This window comes from Magnolia sinica, chromosome 14 (genome assembly GCF_029962835.1).
Source record: "Magnolia sinica isolate HGM2019 chromosome 14, MsV1, whole genome shotgun sequence".
Taxonomy (NCBI): domain Eukaryota; kingdom Viridiplantae; phylum Streptophyta; class Magnoliopsida; order Magnoliales; family Magnoliaceae; genus Magnolia; species Magnolia sinica.
Genome location: NC_080586.1, coordinates 15,397,559 through 15,422,123, shown reverse-complemented (window position 1 = coordinate 15,422,123; position 24,565 = coordinate 15,397,559). Strand labels below are relative to the sequence as shown.

The 24,565-nt window shown below is 43.0% G+C and overlaps 1 protein-coding gene and 1 long non-coding RNA gene across 2 annotated transcripts in view; one reads left to right on the top strand and one right to left on the bottom strand.

The window, feature by feature from the left end:
- LOC131224892 (protein STRUBBELIG-RECEPTOR FAMILY 2-like) overlaps positions 1-24,565 on the bottom strand; it is a 62,916-nt gene that overhangs the window by 24,843 nt on the left and 13,508 nt on the right. The gene's annotated exons all lie outside the window — the stretch shown is intronic.
- LOC131225449 (uncharacterized) lies at positions 7,715-16,631 on the top strand. Its single transcript, XR_009161356.1, has 3 exons — positions 7,715-8,004; positions 9,152-9,310; positions 16,159-16,631. It is a non-coding gene; the product is annotated as an uncharacterized LOC131225449 (long non-coding RNA).

The following is a 24,565-nucleotide window of genomic DNA, read 5'->3' as shown; positions in this document are numbered from 1 at the left end:
TATACTTCCTATGCACAGATGTGAAAATTGATGTAGATGTACTCACTGGTTATTGTATAGACACTTGTTGAGTGCAGAAGAGTAATCCCCAAACTGCAGGTCGGTCGGCGGCTGCATATTGAAAACATACGAAACGGGCCTCGACACTGTCAGTGGTTTCTTCATGCTGTTTCTGTTAGAGAACTCCCCAAACGTTGATTCGTTGAACGGGAATGACTCGGAAAGGAAGATGAAGCATTCCCTTCCCAATCTCTCCACCTGAAATAGCAAATCATAATTGATCAGCCCTTGAATATGATAGTCGGAAATTATCCATATCAACAACCTGACTAATTATTCATGATCAGTCATGAGATCAAATAAATAGCAATTAGGGATATGATGATCGTTCCCAATATCTGCATCATGATCTTCATAAGAGGAAGATGATCCACTACAAAAAAATAGAGCTTATCTGGCACTTTGGGGGATCCTTTGCTGGCACTAAGTAAAACCATGCGCCGGCAAAGCATCTCTATAAATAAATAAATAAATAAATAACCCTACTTTCTCGTTACGATCCCAGCCCCCACCCTCTCCTTCTTCCCGCCCCGACTCTCTCTCTCTTTGCAACTCCACGACGCAATGGAGTCATTTTAGCCAGATGGTAAAGACTCTGAAACTGATGCGGCAGCAGCTTTAGGACGATCTCCTCTCCCTCAAGGACACGGGTCAGTAGTATAAACTGTGAAGCCAAAAGGTTTTCTATATTTGAGACAACTCAATGGAGTTGAATATATAGAGATTACAACCATTTATACAAGGAAAACAATAAACTCAGAATCTTTTACCTATAGAAATAAACTATACAAGGTATACTAGTTATACAAGGTATGTGAGCTGTCTAACATCTCCCCACAAACTAATGCTGGTCATCGACAAGTAATAGTTTGCCAACTAGAAATGAGTGACGTGCAGAAGTGAGGGACTTGGTGAGAATGTCGGCAATCTGATCATGGGATGCAACATGTAGAAGAGAAATGAGCCCAGACTGAAATTTCTCGCGGATAAAGTGACAATCAACTTCAATATACTTCGTCTGTTCATGAAAAACTGGATTAGAGGCAATCTGAATGGCACTGAGATTATCGACATGGAGTGGAGTAGGATTCTGTAGAGGAATGCCCAAGTCTGAAAGAAGTCCACGTAACCAGACGAGCTCACTACACGCAGCGGACATCGCTCGATACTCAGCTTCTGTGTTCGATTTGGCAATAGTGGCTTGCTTTTTACACTTCCAAGAGATAAGAGAAGTTCCGAGAAAGACACAATAGCTAATGGCAGATCTTCGTGTGAGAGCGCAACCGGCCCAATCAGCATCCGAATAAGCACGAAGGTCCAGACTTGCCGTGGAGGAGAAGAACAAGGATCGATCTAGAGTTCCACGAAGGTACCGAAGGATGCGCAACACCGCAGTCATATGAAGAGTCTGAGGAGTAGAAACAAACTGATTGACAACTTGGACAGCATAGGCAATATCAGGGCGAGTCATAGTTAAGTAAACTAGACTCCCAACCAAACGGCGGTATAAGTCAGGCTGTGCAAGTAGATCACCATCGTTACGACCATTGTGAACGTTAAGTTCTAAGGGAGTCTGAACTGTCTTCTGATCTGTCAATGATGCCAATGCAAGAAGATCCTTGGTATATTTACACTGGCTAACCAGGATCCCACGGTTGGAACGTGAAAATTCAAGTCCAAGAAAGTATGTTAGATGGTCGAGGTCTTTCATCTTGAAGGATGATTGCAGAACTTCCTTTAAAGCCGAAATGCCAGTAGCATCGCTACCAGTCAGGAGGAGGTCATCAACATAGACCAGAATAATGACAATTCCGTGAGCAGTGGTGTGCAAAAATAAGGATGGGTCATGACCACTTTGAGTAAAGCCAGCACCCGTAACAACATCGTGAAAGCGTTGAAACCATGCCCGAGGTACCTGTTTGAGGCTGTACAAGGCTTTCTTTAGGCGATATACCTTATTGTTAGGGATTAAAGAGCTATGAGGAGGTTTCAAATATACGGTTTCTTGAAGGTCTCTATGAAGAAAGGCATTTTTCATATCCATCTGAGCGAGTGGCCACGAGTGAATAGAAGATATAGCCAGAAGAGTACGAACAATTTTCATCTTGGCCACGGGAGTGAAAGTCTCATCATAATCAATTCCGTATTCCTGTTTGTAGCCCTGAGCGATAAGTCGAGCCTTGTATCGATTCAATGATCCATCAGACTTGAGCTTGACAGAATAAATTCATTTGCTACCAATTAGCTATTGGTCAGCAGGTCGAGTGACAATATCCTACGTATGATTATCATCCAATGCTGCAAGTTCTTCTGCTATAGCTTTCTTCCAACAATCATGAGTGGCTGCCTGAGAGTATGAAGTAGGAATAGAAACAGTATCCAGAGTAGCATTCATGACAGACATAGAGCATATCAAGCGATCAAGCGCTCGATGTTCACGAACAGAACTGCGTATTGATGTAGGTTCGGGATCTGCGATAGGTATAGTAGGTTCGGGTTGAGTAATAGGTGGTGGATCTGTACGTAGTTAACGTGAGTAAACCTGCAACGGACGAGGGAGAGTACTTGAGGCAAACGAAATTTCTGAAAAGGCGGTTAGATAAGGAGAGTTTGGAGTGTGCGGAAGAGGAAGAGATGAATAAAATGCAATGTGTTCAAGAAAAACAACATCTCGTGAAACCTGAACACGACGAGAAACCGGATCATAACATTAAAAATCCTTCTGAGTTTCCCCAAATCCCAAGTACATACATTTGACTGATTTTGGAGATAGTTTGTTACGTTTACGTGAAGCCAGGTGAACATAACAGATACAACCAAAAACACAAAATGTGGAATATGCAGGAGATAAGCCGGTGAGGACAAAGTAAGGAGATTTATTGTTCAGAACTTTTGTTGGCATTCGGTTAATCAAGTAGACGGAATGTAACATTGCTTCCACCTAGAAAGAACGAGGAACACTCATAGCTGTCATCAAGGTGTTGGCAGTTTCAACAATATGACGATTTTTTCGTTCAGCCACCCCGTTCTGTTGTGGAGTATCAGAACAGGTGGTCTGATGAATAATCCCATGCCCTTGAAGAAATGTACAAAAATCGGTTGAGAGATATTCCCCCCTGAGTCAAAGTGGAGAGTTTGAACTGGAACCCGAAATTGAGTCTCCACCATAGAGTGAAATAACTTGAATTTTTCAAAAACCTGTGACTTCGATTGCAGAAAGTAAATTCAAGTGTAACGTGTGAAATCATCAATGAATATAACATAGTATCGTAACCCAGAGAGAGACATAATTGGTGAAGGACCCTAGACATCCAATGCACAAGTTCAAACATAGAAGATGATTTTGTAGTACTTAGAGAAAAGGAAATATACTTACTTTTTGAAAGACAACAGGAATAATAAGAATAATCCAAATCATTTTTATTAAGAGAAATATTCCCTAACATGCCAGACGAAATTAACTGAAGTAACTGATTGGAATGTGGATGACCCAGGCGAAAGTGCCACAGTTTCTACAATTTATTTGCCGAACAAATATCTGATGAAGATGGAGAAAAGAAACAACGAGCCGAAGTGACAGATGGATCAAAATCCAGCACGTACAAACGACCATGCCGCCTACCCCTCCCAAGTACCTTCTCCGTTGCCAGATCCTGCACAAAACAACAGTTAGAAAGAAATATGACTAAGCAGTTATTGCATGTGAATTGACCAACTGAAATTAAATTGGAGGAGAGGTTAGGGACATGAAACACATCACGAAGGGTGAACTGGCGATGAGCAGAAGGAGATAAAGTCAATGATCCAACGGACTGAATAGGTAGTCTAGTGCCATCGGCAGTAGAAATAGCCTGATTGCCGGTGTAGGGACGAATGCCACGAAGATGGGTACAACACCGGTCATATGATTGGAAGCACCCGAATCGAAGAACCATGTAGAAGATGGGGATATACCTGACATATCGGCCGCAGAAAGGGCCTGAACGATTTGCTTGAGCATTGCAGGAGTCAACGGAGATGAAAGACCTTCAGTAGAAACAGTAGATGTAAATTCACTAACAGATGGCTCGGAAGAAATAGTGGCAGCAGTAGCAGAAAGAGCACGACCACGACTATGACCACCATGTCCACGGCCGAAAGAAGATGTATAGGCACGTGTACGGCAGTCCTGAATACCATGACCAGTCCGTCGAAAATAAGCACACCATTCTTTGTATTGAGCGACAACATGACCCACCTTGTTGCAGCCGCGACAAGTCAAATGATTGGAACCACGTGTTAGTGTAGTGGTGGACACAGCAAGCACCATATCAGATGATCCCGGGGTTGAGGAAGGAAGAGAGAACTTTTAGTTGTTGTTCCTCAGCCAATAAATCATTAATAACCGAATTCAATCAAGGAGTAGGGCTACGGTTCAAGAGAGTAGCCCGACAATGCTCAAATTCCAGACACAGCTTCATAAGAAACCGTCGAACTAGCGCACTCTCGCGCATAGTTTGGAATATCTTAAAGTCATGAGGAAATGTTGGATCCATCATGGTTATCTCAGTCCAAATTGTGACAATTTTGGAGTAAAATGATTGAATACTGTCGTCACCCTGAGTAAGGTTAATGAGATCCTGTTCCAGGCGGTATAACCGGGCCGCATTACTCTGTTGATAAATTGTCTGGAGATGCTCCCACATTATCTTAGCAGTGCGATGAGGTATGAGGCCAACAACAATGGACTGATCGACAGAATCGAGAATCCAGGTAATAATCCGTCCATTGTTCATTTCCCAATCAGCTAATTTGTCGGCATCTGTGGAAGTGGGGATAGTAACAGATCCATCAATTAGTCCCCACAAACCACGACCCTTGAGGAAGTTCTGAAAATGGATGGCCCATAGAGAATAGTTGGTACCATCAAAACTACAACGTGGGGCCTCTGTACGTGACGAGTTCTTGTCCATTGATTTGAAGTAATGTAAAGCATGCAAGGAGTTGAAGTAGAAGAAGGTCGTAGAAGTACCGTATAGCAGGAGATACCCAAGGCGGAATAGCAACAGCAATAGGAGCTTTGGATCTGGAAAAGAGAGATCGGAAGCAATCAGCAACAGAGGCAACAGGGGCGTTGGATCTTGATCTTTTAAATCGAGCAAGGGCGCTGGATCTGGATCTGGATCTGGAAAATCGAGTAGGGGCGCTGGATCTGGATCTGGAAAATTGGAAAATCGAGTAGGGTTGCAGGATCTTGATCTGGAGCAGGAAAATCGAGCAGGGGCGTTGGATCTGGAGCAGGAAAATCGAGCAGGGGCGTTGGATCTGGATCTGGATCTGGAGCAGGAAAATCGAGCAGGGGCACTGGATCTGGATCTGGAATATTGGACAATCAAGCAGGGATGGGGCCGGACGTAGCAAGGATGGGGCCGGACGCAGCAGAGATGATGACCGGACGCAGGGATGGTCGGATCTGACAGGTGGTGGTGCCGGTGACGATGGGGTGGCTGGATTTGGATCAGTAGGGCTCTGATACCATGTAAACTGTGAAACCAAAAGGTTTTCTATATTTGAGACAACCCAATGGGGTTGAATATATAGAGATTATAAACATCTATACAAGGAAAACAATAAACTCAGAATCTTCTATCTATGAAAATAAACTATACAAGGTATACTAGTTATACAAGGCATGTGAGCTGTCTAACAAGCAAATCCAGGATCGGATTAAGAATCGACGGCTCCACCAGCACCACCTCATCTCCTCCCTCCAATCCCTCATTCCCAACCTCGTCTCCTCCTTCTATCTCTCCCTCCAGCTCATCTCTTCCTTCAACAGTCGATCCTACACTCCAAACCCTAACCCCAACCCTAACCCTAACCTTATAAATGCCTTCGAAAACTGACCTTTCACCCCTCGCCGCGATCTAAAACTCCAATCCCTTGCTGTTAAACCCTCATCCGATCCACCTCAGCAACCCCGGTGATCTGACAGTGATAAGAAGCCATTGGATGATGATGGAGATGCGGATCCGCTATCTATTGTTTGGTCCATGGTTGTCGTTTGCCTGCTGGAGCGCATCCCATTCACAGTAGTCGACTCAACTGCGGTGCTTAGGAAGCTGGAGGGCGATCCATTGGCCACGCCGGTTGAGAAGGTGATGCTCCTTGAGCTTGGTGGGGAGGCAAGTCCCATCTTGGTTGTTGAGATTGCCCTGAGAGCTATCGCAGAGGGGAATGGAGGGGTTGAGTTGGAGGATTTTGGAGTGAGTGGTAAGTCTAGGGTTATGGTTTTGGGGATTGATAGGAATCGGCTAGTGAAGGAGCTGCCGGAGAGCTCTCAGCAGCCACCGGAAGGGAGTTTGAGTGATGGAAATCTGGTTCTGCATTTGCATGGGCCCATCATTTGAGGATCAAGACACTTACCTAGTGAGGCCCTACGCACATACCGTCATCCCCCAAATGCCTACTTTGGAACTCACTTTCCGTTAATGGGAATTGGCCTACTTCCCGAGGCTTTGTTTGGCAGGGGATCCCGCAAAACATGATTTTAAGTCTTTTAGACCCATGCCTTTTATGTCAAATTCTCCATGCTTAAGTAGCACTTTTCCATTACATTTTCTAAAGTTCTAGATGAACCTGAACATGGCTGCAAGTATGATGTAAAGTGCATGGAGTTTGCTAGAATCATGATTAGGCTTAATTCTGATTTTTTACCCAAACAGACCCTAGAGGAAGTGGCTTGTTGGACCACCAAACTGGGTCCTGATTTTTAGCCATGATGTGCATTGGTCTTAGGCCGCAACCAAGCCACAGCCCATTACAATATGGCCCAAGCCGACCCGTTCAGAATTTACCAAGTCCATGCCCAACCAACCCATTTAATTGTAATTAGCTTGGGCTCAACCAACCAGGCATGACCCAAAAGCTAGTTTTAAGAATGGAAAAAGGAGCTAAATACATGGGCATGTCCAATTAAGTCGATATATATATATATATATATATATATATATATATATATATATAGGGAAAAGGTACTATGCACTCGAACTCACGATAAGCTTCCGTGAGGTCGAGCTGTGTGGGCCCCACCGTGATGCGTGTTGACCATCAACACCGTGCATTTGATGGGTCCCCTCTAAATTATGTGATATCCCAAAAATCAGCGGTATACGGAACTCAGGTGGGCCATACCATCTAAAATCATGTGAAGACATGCCAAAAACATATAAAAGCACTTGGTGGGGCCCACCTGAGTTTTGAATGCTGCTGAAACTTGGTCTGAAGCCTCATCCAAGTGGGACACACATAATGGATGGGCTGGATTTGCAAACCACATCTCGGTGGGCCCAAAAAATGATTATGAATGTTTTAATTGTGCACGGCCCCTCTCCACTTCTATATGTGGTGTGGCCCACACAAGTCACGGATTGACTTGATTTTTGAGACCTAGGCCCACGATGGAATGGTGCATCTGACTGATGGGGTAGATGTTCGAAACGCATCACGGTGGGGCCCAAACAGCTCGACGTCATGGGGCGGTCCCATCAGCTCGAGCGCATAGTACCTTTTCCCATATATATATATATATATATCGAAAATCACATTTATGCACCCATGCTTATATTATTTTTTATTCAGTTCAGGGTCTACCTCTACTCTGTTACACAATAGTTAGATACCTGTTTTTTCAATTGTAGATCTCCCCTCCGTTTTCCCTACTTCAGGAGGCATTAGAAGAATCTGTATCAAATGACAAAGATACCATCTGCAACTAGTTGGGTATAGTGGAGTAGGGCTCTTAATTGAGTTCATCTAATCTCACACGACCATGCCCGCACAATGAGAGGTTGAAAAGCTTTAGCTCTTAATTGAGTTCATCTTTGTGCATCTAGCCATAGTTCCTTGCAAGCTTGCTGGTGATACTGTGACCTGGAGCTGAAGTTAAAGCTCTTCAGTTCAAAGGTTTGGGAGCTTTCATTAGCTTAGGATGCACTTGGATACCTGTTTGAATTGAATTGCTATTTGGTAGAAACTTTTAATTATCTGATCTTAGTTATCAGTAATTATGGATTCGAGATCTTAATCTTATATACATACTGTTAACATGAACTCAATATGAATTAGAGATCAAGATCTCTCTATATATATTTATTGTCGGCTAAAACGAGATGACCTACTCTTTAGGTGTCCCCCTCGGTATTTCTACTCATTTTTTATTTCTTTTTTTAAATTTAACTCTTTGCTTCTCTATTGTGCACCTGATTGATCAATTGTACAATTTCACAATGTATGTATTGTGGGGAGTTCTAGCATACTTCTCTCTCATTGAATGCACGACATTACGGTTTGATATCAAGGATAACCGAAGTCAGCTGATATGAGTGCCAAACACCCAGCATATGCTAAAAAGTTTCCTGAAATACACTGTAACTGTTGGCTTGGCTTCTTTCAATACAAGATTTATTATTTAAGTTGTCAAACAACCATTTACTCCTAAAAGCTTAAACTGTTAGAGTGTGGTGTCTCAATGTATATCAAGGGACTTTATTACTCTAACACCCCCCTGCACGTGCGGGGTGGGAACTTCGCACGGGAACTTACTGAGAAGGGTGGAGGGACACTCACACCATAAATAGGCCGGGCTTGATTTCCTGGTCCTTGGGCCAGACCTGATTTTTCCTGACCCCCCGTTGGAGAATAAAATATTAGCGAGGCATATTTGCTGCTCTCGAGATTCAAACATAGGACCTTCTGCTCTGATACCATTTCAAACAACCATTTACTCCTAAAAGCTTAGGCTGTCAGAGTGTAGTGTATCAATGTATATCAAGGGACTTTATTACTCTAACATAAGTACCTAGAATTCTCTCGCCTATTATTCCGTAAGAAAGGTTCAGTGGTGTTTCTGCAATAGGTACAACTGACATGGCATTCATTCTTACTTAACACCCCTGACCTTAGTTACTTTGCTTAGGATGTGTTTCAGATAGATTATTAAGTGTTCTGTCAGAGTTTCATTTCATTTGATATACAGTTTGTTCTATGTTTTTACAAGAGTGGCTTGCTCGGAAGAAAATATTGATATTCTAAATTGGTTTTTGAATGTCAGACATTGCGTTGGAGACAAAGTGAATGTTCTTTTCTAGCCCCTGTTTTTTGGTGATGCTTTGGAAGCATTGTTGAAGTTTTCAGCTTCCAACTGCTTCTTTATTTCCATTGGAATTTCAAACTTTGATCATCAATGTGGGAATTCAACTAAGTCGACTTAGTGAGTTCTATCATCCCCACAATGGGAGAAGACGACTAGCTTCGGCCCTCATAGGGGTGGCCTCGTCTCCCTCTTGCTCTATCATCCATCTTATTGATGCCCTAAGACTAGCCCGATATGGCGCATCGAAGGTTGATGTGGCCAGGGTTTCAAGCCAAACCTTCCTCTTCACCTTTCAATCCAGGCAGGAAGCCCTAGATTTTCTGAGTGATTCCTCTCTTCATGATTCCATGGGCCTCAGCTCAATATCTCCTTGGGTGCCATCGGCAGTCTCTACCAACAAAGGCACCTGGATCCGCATCCAGGATATTCCCATCGATGCGTGGTGCAGGCACACCTTTGAACAGATAGCGGGTTTCTATGGAGTTGTGGTGGAATGCGACCAACTCTCCCTATCCTCAGCCTTCCTCATGTTTGCCCGAGTGAAGATCATCCCCAACCTAGGTCCAATCACTTCGGTCCTGGATCTCGAAGTCGACGACTTATCTTTTCCAATCATCACCTCCATTGAACACCCGTCCTTGACCCAAGACTCTCTCATCTCCCCCATCAGCCATACAACCCCACCCCAACCGACCGAAATCTTCTCGTCAATCAACTTACCCAGGACAAACCATGCCCACTAGCTGTTCGATGCAATGCCTCACCCAACCTGGAAAGACAATCTCATGCTCTACCCATGCTCCCGGGCCATCCGATCATCCAAGCCAGCCAAGCTCCCACATCCACCTATCACAATCCAAATCAGTCCAACCATATGCACCCCACTCCCTCTAACGACCAACACTTGCACCCAACTCTCCATCCAGATGTCCCACGCCAGGCCCCCACCACTCAATGCGACCCCATTGTACTCACCATGGCCCCATATCCCTCCACCACCCACCTAGCTAGTCCAACCCTCCTAATGGCTAATCCACAACCCAACCATTCCCAACAGCCTCCCCCATCCCCATCCTCTGCTCATCCTTTAACCCGATCTACCGATGCTCCTAGCAAGGCACCAATAACCCACATGGCACCCGATCACCTAAATGCATAATTCCATACCCTCCACTTGACCCCATGATCCCAAATCCCTCCACCCTTCACCCAGTAAGTCCAACGCTGCCAATGCATACCTCCTCATACTCCCAACCCTTGCCTCATCACACCCCAGGCCCTAACCCACATCAACCATTTCTCTCTCCCACCGTTGCCACCTCGCCAGTAGGGCTAGATTTTCACAACTCCCAGCTAGAACCACATCCCAGCTTACCCCGCCACCCTACTCAATCTCATCTATCAGCTGAGGCTAGCATGTCCCAGCACTTGGAGGTTTCTGCTCAAATCTGCAGGACTAAAGATAACAGGATAGATAATCAAGGGAGGTGGAGCTGGCCCTGCAATTTGGATAACTTCTCCTCAGCCAAAAACTCAGAAACAGATGAAGAAAATTCCCTTTCAGAGTACATCTCAAACTCTCAGTCTGAACCACCTGATTCTCCTATTCCAACTTGCATTGTTAAGGGGGAGCTAGAGCCTTGGGTGGACATCGATGGGCATCCAAACCAATATTCACGTGCTCCCTCCCCGACATTAGCAGATATCTGCTCGACCATTAAGAAGAGAAAGGATTCGATCAAGCGAAGCTTCAATCTAGCAAAAATTAGGAAAAGGGCCACTGCCAAAGGAGGGGAATCCAATGCATGACATCCTCTCATGGAACGTGCGTGGTGCTGGCAATGCCCCAACCCTTTGGCACCTCAGAAGACTAGTCCGTATCCACAAGATAGCCATCCTATTGCTGCAAGAGCCCATGGTTCGCCCCGGTAAAAAGGCTTAGGTTGCAGCTAAGCTGGGCTACCATCAGTCCATAATTGAAGACTCGGCTGGAGGGAAGATTTGGATTCTCTCCAGCCCCCCGTTCCACCTCCAGACAATCGCGGCTACAAATCAGTGTGTCACTCTCCGTATTTCTATCGAAGACAGCGACCAATCCATCCTCCTTTTAGTCGTATACGTTGCTTGCAACAGATCAGAGAGAATCCACCTATGGGACGAAATCATCTCCACATCTAATTCCCAACATGGCCTGTGGCTAGTCTGTGGTGATTTCAACACCACTAGTAGCCTGGATGAGAGAATCGACAGCCAATCTCTGAATATCAAAAGTTTGGAAGAATTTAAAGCAACTATTGGGGACGTTGGTTCGATAGATATCGGGTTCACTGGATCGAAATACACATGGTGCAACAATAGATCGGGGTAGAATCGTTGATGGGCCAAGCTTGACAGGATGTTGTTTAAAACTGCCTGGCTTCAAGCATTCCCAAACAGCAAAGTCAAACACCTACCTCAGGTATTCTCGGATCACTCCCCATTACTCCTTTCCCTTAAAGACTCAACAGGTACCAATCCCAGGCCCTTTAAATTCCAGAATATGTGGATTCATCATGATGGCTTTCTTTCCCTAGTTCACGATTCATGGCAGCTAGATATTCAGGCCACGCCCATGGTCAAGCTGTTTCTGAAAATGAAAAGGCTAAAGTCGACCTTGAGAGTTTGGAATTCCCAGGTTTTTGGGAATGTCTTTCAGAATGTCAAGATGGCGGAAGACGGAGTTACTTATGCCGAAGCTCAACTCCTCCTTTCTAGATCGAAGGATGACAGGATCAACCTCAATCAAGCCTAAGCGTCCCCCAAGAAGGCCCTCCTCCTGGAAGAGATTTTCTAGAAACAGAAATCCAGAATCTCTAGGCTAAAGGAGGGGGATCGGAACACTCAGTTCTTCCACGCCTTCGTACTCGACAGGAGGAGTTTAGCTATCAAGTCCATCCATCTTCCCTTTGGCTCCACCATCTCCTCAGACAATGAGATCGGTGATGAGGCGGTCAGATTCTATGCGGACCTCTTCAAGTCCAGGGCCACCCAACCTCCTTTCAGCCTTCTTGAATGCATCCCCACCCTTGTTTCCCATCATATGAATGAGATCCTCCTGCGCCCACCCAGCCTGGACGAAGTAAACGAGGTTGTTTTCGCAATTCCAGCCAACAGCGCGCTTGGCCCAGACCGCTTCACGGGCTCATTCTTCTCCTCTTGCTGGGACATTGTCCATGGCGACATCGAAGATGTCACCATGGAATTCTTCCAGGGAGGCACCATACTGACATCCTTTGGTTGTTCGTCCTTATTCCTCATCCCAAAAAGAAAAACGCCTCTACTTTCCCTGATTATCGACTCATCAGTTTGTGCAACTACATCTACAAGATCTTATCCAAAATATTAGCAACCAGGCTGTCCAAGATTCTTCTTTCCATCATATCTGAAGAACAAAGTGCCTTCGTCAAGAATCGATCCATTATTGAGAGTATTTCTATAGCTTCGGAAGTGGCCAGTGACATTGACCGTAGAGCCCATGGTGGCAACATCATTATCAGGTTGGACATGGAAAAAGCATATGATAGGATGGAGTGACCCTTCATCTGCGCCGTCCTCCTTAAATTTGGCTTTCATCCGACTTGGGTCCAGCTGGCCAGGCAATGTTGGGAAGGATGCTGGTTCTCCATCATCATCAATGGAAAGCCGCATGGTTTCTTCCCATCATTGAGGGGCCTCCATCAAGGAGACCCACTCTCCCCAGCCATTTTCATTATTGCGGCGGAGGTCCTCAATCGAGGCCTCAACTTCCTTTTTTAGTCGGGGAGATGCCTCCCCTATAATCTCCCAAGAAGCTGCCCCATCGTATCTCATCTTCTTTTTGCTGATGACACCATTATATTCTTGAATGGCAAGCTTTCCTTAGTCTGCTCGCCGCTAGCATTCATCAGATCCTACGAAAATGCATCGGGGTAGAAAATCAGCTCCTCCAAGAGCAACTTCATCATTCCTAAGAGAGTTACTCCTAATAGAGCCAGGCATATAGAGAGAATCTCTAGTTTTCAGCTATCCTCCCTTCCCATCACATATCTTGGCGTCCCTATGCTCAAAGGGAGGATCCGATTTCGCCACATGCTGCCCCTCATTCAGAAGATCGAACACAAAATCACCGGTTGGAAGGAAAAACTCCTCTATCAGGCCGCAAAGCTGGTTTTAATTCAGCATGTTCTTGCTAGTATGCCCACACTTATCCTCTCCGCAGTCAACATCCCAAAAAGAGCCATCCAACACATAGAGAAGTCCCTGGCTTCTTTCTTCTGGGGATCTTCAGAGGAATCCAAACGATGTCACTGGGTTAGCTGGAAAGCGATTTGCTACCCAACCTCAGAGGGTGGTCTAGGGATTCGTCGAATGCGTGACGCCATGTAAGCCTTCCACTGCAAGATGGCTTGGCGTCTTATTCTGGGGAACTCCCAATGGGCCAGACTTATTTGAGCTAAATATCTATGTATTCCCATCCTCTCATTCCGCTCTGGCAGGAGCAGCGGTTCTAGTCTATGGAAAGACATCAGCAACAATTTGCATTTCTGCATCCTTAACTCTAGATGGCTGATTGGCATCGGGAATGTTAAGTTTTGGCTTCAAAATTGGACAGGCAAGGGCCTTCTCATTGGTGCGGCTACTTGTCCTCCCTAGCCTCCGCTTAGAGACATGCTTGTCTCCGATTTCTGAGATTCTTCAGGCAGCTGGAACTCGACCTAAGCAGCGAACCTCTTGCCCCCTTAGGCCATCCAATCTATCATAGAACGCGTCATAATCAAATTTGACAGAATGGACAAGCTTAGTTGGAATCTCTCCTCAGCTGGGAAATTCTCTCTCAAATTAGCCTGGGCCAATCTTTGCGCATCGAAGCCTAAGCAAAGATGGGCCACTTGGGCCTGGAACAAGTACATTCCTCTCAATATTGCCATTTTTTACTGGAAGGTCATGCACATGGCAGTTCCAGTTAATGCTACTGTCCAGCGCTTTGGGATTACCCTTGCATCCAAATGCGTATGCTGTGAACATCTGAACTCTCCTGCCGTCGATCCCTCCCCTCAAACTCCCTACCAGCAGGCTTCAATCGTCAGCACGCAGCCCAATATATCAAATGCTCTGGCCTCTACGTCTCACCCCAGCAGGCCTCTCCTCTCCCCCCTTTGAGTGCAGAATCTAACCCATTTCCCAGCATCCTTCCTGCTCAGCAACCTGCTGCTGATCTACGGTAGCCTCTCCCTCTTCACTCCCTGCATTTAGTGCCCAACCCTTCCTCTCTGTCCAATTGTACAACAAGCAACGTCAGGCAGCCATGCATGCCTCTTTTCCCATCTTCTTCTAGCCAGCATCCCTCTAACATTAGCCAACTAACTAGCCTCAGCAGTTCTTCTCCTGCATCAGCTCCCGCGCAGCAGGATCCTCGTCCGGCCTCTCCCCATGGTCCAAACCAACTACTGTCCGCAATGTCAGCCCTCCCTACAGCAACTATTCCCATCAAGCCCACCCATCCAGGCCTCTTCTTGGGTCCCATCCTATCTAACCTCCATCCCATCTTGCCAGAGTTTCCCCTCTACCCAACCCCACCCTTTCTTCCAACCCTAATCACTCTCCCCCCATCAGCAACGCTACCCCCCCCCCCCCCCCCCCCGATCCTCATTTCAAAGATCTTCACCACCTCTTCTCCCATAACAAGATTGCCTCTGCAGTCTGGACCCACTTCGCCTCCCTTTTCCAATGCCACTCACTTAGAACCAATATGTACACACTAGAATTCATCAATGGATATCAGCCACCTCCACATCCTCCCTACGTCGGCTTCTTTTAGGTTTGGCCCCATCCATTATAATCTCAGAAATTTGGAATGGCAAGAATGGGGCTAGATTCAATAACAGGAACTTTTAAGGCTGACGCCACCATCATCAGAATATCCGATTGGCTTATTGAGATAGGTACTCTCCTCCCTAACGTCGATCATTCAAGATGGCAAACGTTAGTCCTCAGTGTTTTTGGAGCGATTCCTTCTCTTCCCTCTACTCCTATGATGGCTACTGTTGTCAAATGAATTAGACCTCCTGAGAACTGGATCAAACTGAACGTTGACGGATCTGCCAAGGGCAACCCTGGTGCTGGGGGAGGGGGAGGCATGTGTTGCAACTACCAGGGTAATATGATTTTTGCCTTCCACAATCAGTTCGGTCAAGTTTCCAATATGGTCGCGGAAGCGCGAGCCATGGTTGACGTCATCCATCTTTGCAAAGACATGAGGCTATCCTCCATCATTGTTGAAACAGACTCCCGTACCCTATTGAACGCAGCCTCTAGCTCTTCCTCTTCATGCGGCTGGAACCTTTGGTATCACCTAGGGTATATACACCAGCTATCCCGACCCCTGAACCTTTGCTTCTCTCATATACTCCGTGAAGGAAACTCTGTGGCGGACGGCCTTGCCAACTTGGCTAGCAGTGGTGCCCCTGACAGACTGTATCTTAGCTCCTCAGATCTTCCCTGTCTCATTAGAGGGAACCTCATTCTAGACAAAACAGGAATGGGCCAAATCAGACGCCAAAAACTTAAGAAGGGAGTTGGGTAACCTCGCCCCTCCTCCGTCCATCCTGCCCCTCGTCCACTTCCTTATATATTGAATCTACTGGATAGTTGCGGCTGCCCCCCGCCTCTCTCCTTCTTTCTAGCTTTGTATTTGCTTTCAATATATGATAGTCGGGGCCCAAACGTGTTTTTGTTCTTCGTGGCCTCGTTCGAATGGATGTACATTGTCTCATCAATACAATGCCGGTGGCAATTGCCCACCTTCTCCAAAAAAAAAAAAAAAAGAAAAAAAAAAGAAGAAGACTTAGTGAGTTCTAGATTTATGCTCATGACAATTATATTTATAGTAGCTTTCAGTCATTTTCACTTTCATGTTTGTGAAGATTCTCAATTGGAATAAGTCATAGCCTGTTATAGGATGCGGGTGGCAAAAGACCGGTGCTCTCATTAACCTCAGAGCTTTCTACATTGTGGGAATTCCAACTGTTGTTCTCTTGGCTCTCGTCTTCCATTTTGGAGGAAAGGTGAGCTTTCATCTTTCATGGCTACACCCTTCTTGTAAAGGTTTGCTAATTCAATAGATAAACAGACATCCCAACACATGAGAATGTGGCATACATCTCACCGGTTGTCAAAATAGGCTGATTCAATTAGCAAGTTGCTAGCACGTGCTTTGAGTATCACACAATGGAGACCAACCATGGGCACCACATCTACAAACTTTGACCATCAATGTGGGCCACAATGGTGCTGTATGCCATCGAATCAATTCATCTACGGATTAATGGATTCCCCATAAATCTGGACATTCTAATACTCATGTGGCCAAAATCATGTGAATTTTAAAGTATTTAGAGCATGATTTTACACCATTCCCTATGTTGCATGCAGCCCATGTAAATCTTGTATTGTTTGTATTTTCTTTTCTTTGATTTTTTTTTTTTTTTTTTAACCCCTACTGCTTTAGAGAATGCTTTGGGTCGTAATCTGATTCTAGCAATTGTGCAGGAGGTGACCTTCTCATCACCTCCCCTATGGAACAAAGATAAAAAAGATGAAAAGGTATAAAGTGAAATTTTCTAGGGAAAAAGCCCAAATCTCCTCAGCCACTTTGAAGGTTGACTTGGACCTCGGAAACTATGAAAGACTCCTAAATATTAAGAAAGAGCATTAAGTCTTTGCGAAGCTTTTAAAGACTTCGTCCATTGTTTGGGCTGTCTTTCAAATTCTCCATCCTCGAAGTTGTTTGGATGCAATACAATGCGATTTTAATGAGTCTCTGGATTATTAAATTCTTTCTATTATTAGGTCTCTTCACAGAAAGAAGCTTGCTGGAAAGATTCCAGAAGTGATATGACTCATGCAAGCTCTTGCTGTTTGTAAGTTTTGTACTTTGTTTTCTCAAATTCTTTTTTTTTTTTTTTTAAATGTGTTTTCTTTTCAAATAATCGCATGCATCTTTTCTTGTTCTGTGCAGAAAACATTCCAGCGGGTGCCACTTTTAGGTGACTCGTGTACTCAGCCTATCTTGACACACCTTTGCTATAATAATGCACTTGATTCTTAGACGACAACAGGTATAGATGCCACTTGGGTTAGCTCAACTTGAACCTGGTTGGCCTAACCCATATTAATTACAAACTTCTCCGTCTCCCAATTTTGACATCTTTGTTTCTTTGACTGTAATTTGATCAAGAAAGTAGCAAGAACGCAGGAGGAAAAAGTGCACAAAAGATGTAGGTCTTGATACAGATGCAACTCTTGATGAAGAATTAATAGTATATAGCACAAGCACATACATGCATTCACACTTGCATGCTGTAGCACTAACAATGCGTGGAAGATGGCATTTATTACGCAGCACATCTGTAATATAATTCCTTTTTGAAAATGCATCTCAACTTTATCATACATCAGTATTCTTCACTCAACCCAGTTTACAGGCACTTGTTTTCCCAGTTATGTACATCAATTATGTGTCTGATTTTGCTAAAATCCCATTGAACATGCTTGCTTGTAACTGTTTTGACACAGGCACTTGAATGGGTATATTGTATTTTTGTTATATAAGCTACTGTGGTTTTTCTTATTATGCAGCTTGTTTAGTATGGATGGAGATTTTGCACCTGTGATTGAACTTGTGGAGCTTCGGAAGAAGCATGGATTTTTATTGGTCATTGATGATGTAAGTGTGGCTTTCAATTCCAATTAGAGCTGCATGATTGTGCCATACAAAACAGTGATTGATCTGATACACTGACATTTACTAGGAGTTTCTTCAAGCCCATGGGACACTAGTTTGTGGCAAGCATGGTGGAGTGGCAGAGCAGTTTGATTGCGAGAATGATGTGGGTATATGCATCAGAACTTTGAGCAAGGCTGCAGGTTGTCACGGTGGTTTCATTGTATGCAGGTAATCCAATTTGTGTTTCCACAGAAAATATGATTGCCAGATAGAGTGATTTTTTTTTTATAAATATTTTTGGTGTCCAAATTATGTTGTTTATGCTTTTTAGTATGCATAATAGGAAGCAGCCTCAAATTGCAGTTGTGTTTCATTGAAGTCAGATTTGAAATGATTTGGTAGCAATTTGTAGCTCAATTCCTCAATACGAATGCTAAGAAAGTTACTTGCAATTTGGTTATCACTTTATTCAACTAATTATTTGAATTCATTTTAATATGCATCCGGACAGTATTCATGTAAAAGAAATTAACGTAGACTTACATGAGCCCAGAAGTACCTCTACATATGCCGCACTGTTGGCTAACTTGGCACTTACAGTGGATGTATAAGTTGTGCATCAGGTGAGGCCAATGCATGGATGAACTAGGCTTTCAAGTCAAGTTATCAAGTTTTTGAATTATGCTTAGCTCAAGATAGGCCCAAGAAACATACTTGTATTTAGCCTAAGCCATCTTTAAAGACAACCTCCATACTAGAAGGGCCTCATTGCCTTTTGAATTTGGCCTCCATACTGTCAATGTCTTTCATATAGTGGCAATTGTTAGCCAAACACAATGCTCTTTTCAAAATTTTTAAAGATAGAAATTTGTGCAATTGTTATGGAAATTTATGCAGAAAATTTTAATTAATTTTGGTAATGGTCCTCTTCAATTTTGCCTAATGGTGGGCATTCCCTTCGATTTGACACCTGTTGTTGTTTTTTGTGTTTTGTGTGGATGCTTGAATCATGATATGATGGATTTAGGTTGTGATTTTTAAGAACTGGGCTTGACATTTTGGAATTTCTTATAGACACGAATTGACTTAGCTTTTTTCCAATTAGGCAATGGCTTTTTGTCGAATGATGGAAATTTTCTGTGAATGTGGCAATTTTTTGTGAGAAGTTCATGTGAAGAGCGAAATTGGCATTTAGCTTGTGATGGTTGGGTATTGATTTTCATGAAATTACATCAATGAAAGTTCACACTTGTTTAAAGACTGTTCATTGCCTTCGTTAGTCAACTCAGTTATCTTTCAAAAGGACTGCGAAATGGATTAACTTGTACTTTTCTGAACTATGAATTAGTTTTCTTACTGATGTTCACAGCTTCCTAAATCAATTCCAGGAAAAATGAGGATCACATAAATATTCTGAAGTAAGGTGCATTTGGACATCTGATTGAATCTCAAATTTCATGTATCTAGAGTTTTCCTTTATAAGAATTATAGAATTATCTGTCTGGGTTGGTCTTCTTCTTTTTTTCTTTTTTCTTTTTTTTGTTCGATTGCTCTCTTTTTTTTTTCTTTTTTTCTTTTTTTCGTTCTTTTAAATTTGTAAGTTAAAGAGGCAGATTTCCACCCCTTATCATGCAAAAGTTTTGTTTCAACTTGAACCTTGTTGTTCTTGATTTGGCTGTCAAGCATTTGTTCTTTAAAGAATCAAATCCGCGCACACAACCTTGGGTAATGAAAATACATGTCATGCTGGCAACTGTTGTGTTCATATGATCTTTTGTGGACCTACTAAAGTTTGTATCCATTTTCTCTTATTCACTAAGTCCTTTTATTATATTTTTCTTTTCGTTGCAGGGAGTGTTTGGCAAAGTAAAGTCAGTGGTAATGGTGGATACTCACAATCTCATGTTCAGGTGAGATATGGTTGCTTTGCATGTTTGTGTGCTTATATGCTGTTAACTTGAAATGAAATTGGGTGTATGTGGTGTATATATTAGTGTTGGGAGGCAAATCAAAGGCATTGGAGTTTCCACTTTATCAAGGCCTACCAGATTTTTGGATCAGGCCACCTAGGGAATTTCATGAGTTGTCTCATTTAGTGTTGTTCCCACACTCCCGAGGGATTTAAGTCGTAGTGATTCGTTCTATAGCTACAAATTTGATCTGTAGCTATTTCTTTGAAACCAATGGCTACGAATTATAACCTACGGATTTTATCCGTAGCTTTTAACCCTTTTTGTGTTAGTGCTTACAAGAAGCGGCGTCCAGCACAATCACCAGTAAAGGCCGCTGACCGCCGGTAAAGGTCAATTTTGTTGTAGCAATCATTCCCAATATCCACGTCATGTCTACGTAGGATGTGGAATTGGTTGACCATTTTTTTGTGCATGGTCCTTTCCTAGAGAAGTGTGGGTGAGGTTCTTAGAAAGCTTTAGGATGGAGTGGATGATATTGGAATTCATTGAAAGTCTCTTCCTAGCATGGCAGGGAGGAGGTGCTTGTAGGTATTTGGGCTTTGAGGGGCGAAAGGAACAACCAGTGTTCGAAATATCGATACTATCGGCCGATATATCGGCCGATATTACCGGTATCAGGCCCTAGCGAGACGAAACTCCTCCGATAACCCCCGGAAGATACCGAAAATCCAAAACTTCAGATATCGGCCGATATTATCGTCGATATCGCACCTGGGAGAGCATCATTATCCGAAAAAAATGAAAAAAAAAAAAAGAAAAGAAAAAAGAAAAACTTTCAACGGTAAATTTCGGTACCCGTAAAGAAGATCGCCTGATCGGAAGCTGTGTTTGGTGGGCCATTTGAATCGAAGCCTCTGATTTGGAGAGATTTGGCCGCAAAATCCGCCGAAATCGTCGAAATAATCGGCATTTGGGAGAGATTTTAGGGTTCCGGACCGGAACCCTCTCTGCTTCGAAAAAAAAGGGCCCTGAGCCCTTATGCAAAAGAAGCGGACAGGCTGGTGCATCGCACGTCACTGACGTGTTGACGTCACCAAGTTATGTGGGTCCCATCATGAGGTATATATTATATCCAAACCGTTCGTCCATTTGGCGAGCTCCTCGTAAGGCTTTATCCGAAAAATAAGATAGATCCAAATATCAAGTGGACCACATTGGAAAAAAGCCACGGGATCGATATTGAACGTCCACCATTGAAACCCTTTTGGGGTCGCAAAAGTTTTGGATCGTATGATATTTGTTTTTCCTATTCATCAAGGTCTTTGTGACCTCATGAACAGATTGGATGGAAAACAAACATTATGGTGGACCCTACGAATGTTATAACGGTGAGAATCATTGTCCTCACTGCTATTTGTGGTGTGGTCCAATTGAGGTTTGGATGTCACTCATTTTTAGGTTCGTGATCTCAAATGATCTCTCCAAATGGATGAACGGTGTGGATATAATAAATACATTATTGGTGGGGCCATGTAACTCTGATCTCCTACGGAAGCGGATTGCGTACTGAGTAACTCAGTACCCCTAGCGTACTGAGTAAACTGTGTGGGGTCCACTGTTATTTTTTTTATTTTATCCACTCCACTAATCCATGTTAAAAGATAATTTTATGGCTTGATCCCAAAAATGAAGCAAATTAAAATCTCAACTGGACCACACCACAGGAAACATTTTGATTGAACCTCTACCATTGAAAATTTTTTGGAGGCCAAAGAAGTTTTGGATCAAGCTGATGTTTGTGGTTTCTCTTCATCCATGTCTTTGTCATCTTATGAACAGGTTGGATGACAAATAAAAATTACTTTGGACCCTAGGAAGGTTTCAACGGTGGAAATCATTATTGCACACTGTTTCCTGTGTAATGGTCCACTTGAGCTTTGGATTTACTTCAATTTTGGTATAAACCCCTAAAATTAGCAGTAAAAGTGGATGGATGGTGTGGATAAGCCACATACATTCACAGTGGGTCCAACTGAGTTTACTTGGTACGATAAAAGCGCAGAGTGACTCAGTACGCAATCTGATTTTGTGGACGTTGGGCTTCGCATGAAGTTCATGCGCTGAAAACTTAGGTAGGTTCCACCGTGATGTTTGTGAGAAATCCACTCTGTCCATCCGTTTTTGAACACATTTTAAGACATAGGGCCAAAAATGAGCCGGATCCAAGACTAAAGTAGGCCGAAAACATGAGGATTGAAGGTCCACAATTGAAATATTCGTGGGGCCACAGGTTTTGAATCAGTCTAATATTTGGGTATTCAATTCATCCTAGTAGTGATGACGTAATGAACGGTATGGATGGAATGTAAACATCACTGTCGACCCAGGAAGGTTTCAACGGTAGGAATTTCCCTACCCACCTTTTTCTTTATTGCAGCCCACTTGAGTCTTGGATCCTACTCAATTTTTGCCTTAAGTCTTAAAATAATCTCACAAAACTGATGGATGGAGTAGATTTCTCACAAACATCACAGTGTGCCCCACTTCTGCGAAAGGATTTAGTAGGAAATCCACGTCCCATCTTGGCACGACACATGCCCATACTTTGTATGGTACACCAGCCAATCCACACCCTCTATCCATTTTCATAAGTAATTTTAAGGCATGAGCCCAAAAAGGAGATAGATAAAAGATCTAGTGTACCATACTACAAGAAAATGTGGTGGCAATGATGTCCACCATTGAAGCTTTTTAGGGCCCACCGTAATGTTTATTTGCCATCCAATCTATCCATGAGGTTTGACAAACCTGGATGGGAAAACATAAATATTAGCTTTATCCAAAAAAAATTATAGGCCCAAAATAGTTCAATGGTAATCATTCAATGAACACTATTATTTGTGTTGTGGTCCACCTCAGATTTAGATCTGCCTTATTTTTCGGCCCATGCCCTAAAATGACATGTTAAAATGAATTCCAATTGATATTTGGATGTGACTCATTTTCATACAAATCTTTATACATTTATAAATGGTATGCATCATATTTAAATATATTTACCTTAGTTTAATCAGATAAAATATAACTTAGTCCCTTATACAAAGGAAATTTATTATGTGCACTTCTTTTTTGATATTTTATGATTTAAAAGTGTGCATTAAGGTCTTTTTAAATAATCCCTAAAGTTTCATAAAAAAATTCAACCATTTTGCTAATGTTTCCCCATGTTTCCCAAAAAGTGGAATAAACTATGCGATACAAACGATATATCCCGTGCGATAACCAATACGTATCTGTATCCCAAGGGTACAATACATTGTGCGATACCAATATTTCGAACACTGGACGTATCATGTATGCATAAGGAAAGCCATGTGAAAGGAAACATGTAGGCATGGTTTGGGGATGAACTTTTGCTTGTATTGACAAGGAAATTATCGGCTTAATCATCAACATTATAGTTGTCATAGCTTACATAGCTTCTGTCTACAACAATTGCAATCGCCACAAGACACAGGACATGTATGTACACGACTTCACAAACCATCTGTATCTGTCATGGATGGCAAAGATCTTCTATTAGGAAAGGAAAGACATTGGAAGTTTATGTACTTGTCTGTGTGTCCATAAATATATACATGCATATATGGACAGATGTAGGTAAGTGATTATAATGCAGTACCGGTCATTGCATCTTTATATATAGACTGCATAAGAATTGCACGGTCTATTATTACACAACCCTTCAACCAATAACTTAGGTGATAACACAAATAATCACATGAGGCAAATAATATAACAAATACATAACAGAAAAAGATGTAGATACAGCTATACATTTAGAGCAATGTTATTATGACGCATGCTTTATAGAATTCCTGCAACGTGATCACCACCCTACACATGGCATGTGTTAGGATCAGTGGAGCCTGATCATTAGAGATGTATTGCTTATCCAGATTGCACTGTCGTGGCAATTTCATAATTGCACAATGTTTTATGTAAACCCTAGTTCATCTTGGGGTAATATATATTCTGTTGCGAGAAAGAGAGAGGTCATTGTATTGAGAGCTGCTACTTTGTTTTTGCCATTGAGCATAGTGGATCGGTGTGAATCCGTGGACATGCCGAAAGGGAACCACACCACACAAATCTGTGTTGTGGTTTGCATCTTTTCTCTTTTGTCTTTTGATCACCACATTGACAGCTGATAGAGCAAAATCATAGTTTATGGGACAACTCTTAGTCCTATTGTCGCAAGGTTTTTGTCTGGATAGAAAAGTGAAGTTGGAAGCCCTGACCTCAAAATAAGGATTGTCAATCGGCCAGGCCTAGGTTTGTCTTGGGCCTGAATTTTGAATTGTTCAGGCCAGGCCAATTGAGAGTCTTATTCAAATTGCACAGTTGACGCCACTGCCACTAGGGAAATGCCATCTCAAATTGCTGTTAGTCTCGACTGATGAATGTAGACCTTCGCTTATTTTTAGATTAAAAAATCCCTTTTTTCAGGTTATTGATTTTGATCGGATGGCTATCACAACTGATGACCTTGCTTTTTGGCATATGGCCCATTAAAATGGTGGCCCAACTAATCAACAATCCTAATCATGGTACACAGAGGTCCATACACTCAACAAAGATTTCCTGGTGTACACTTAAAAGAACTATATGGATCAAACTGAACCAATTCGGGTCTTTGTCAGTCAATGTCCACTG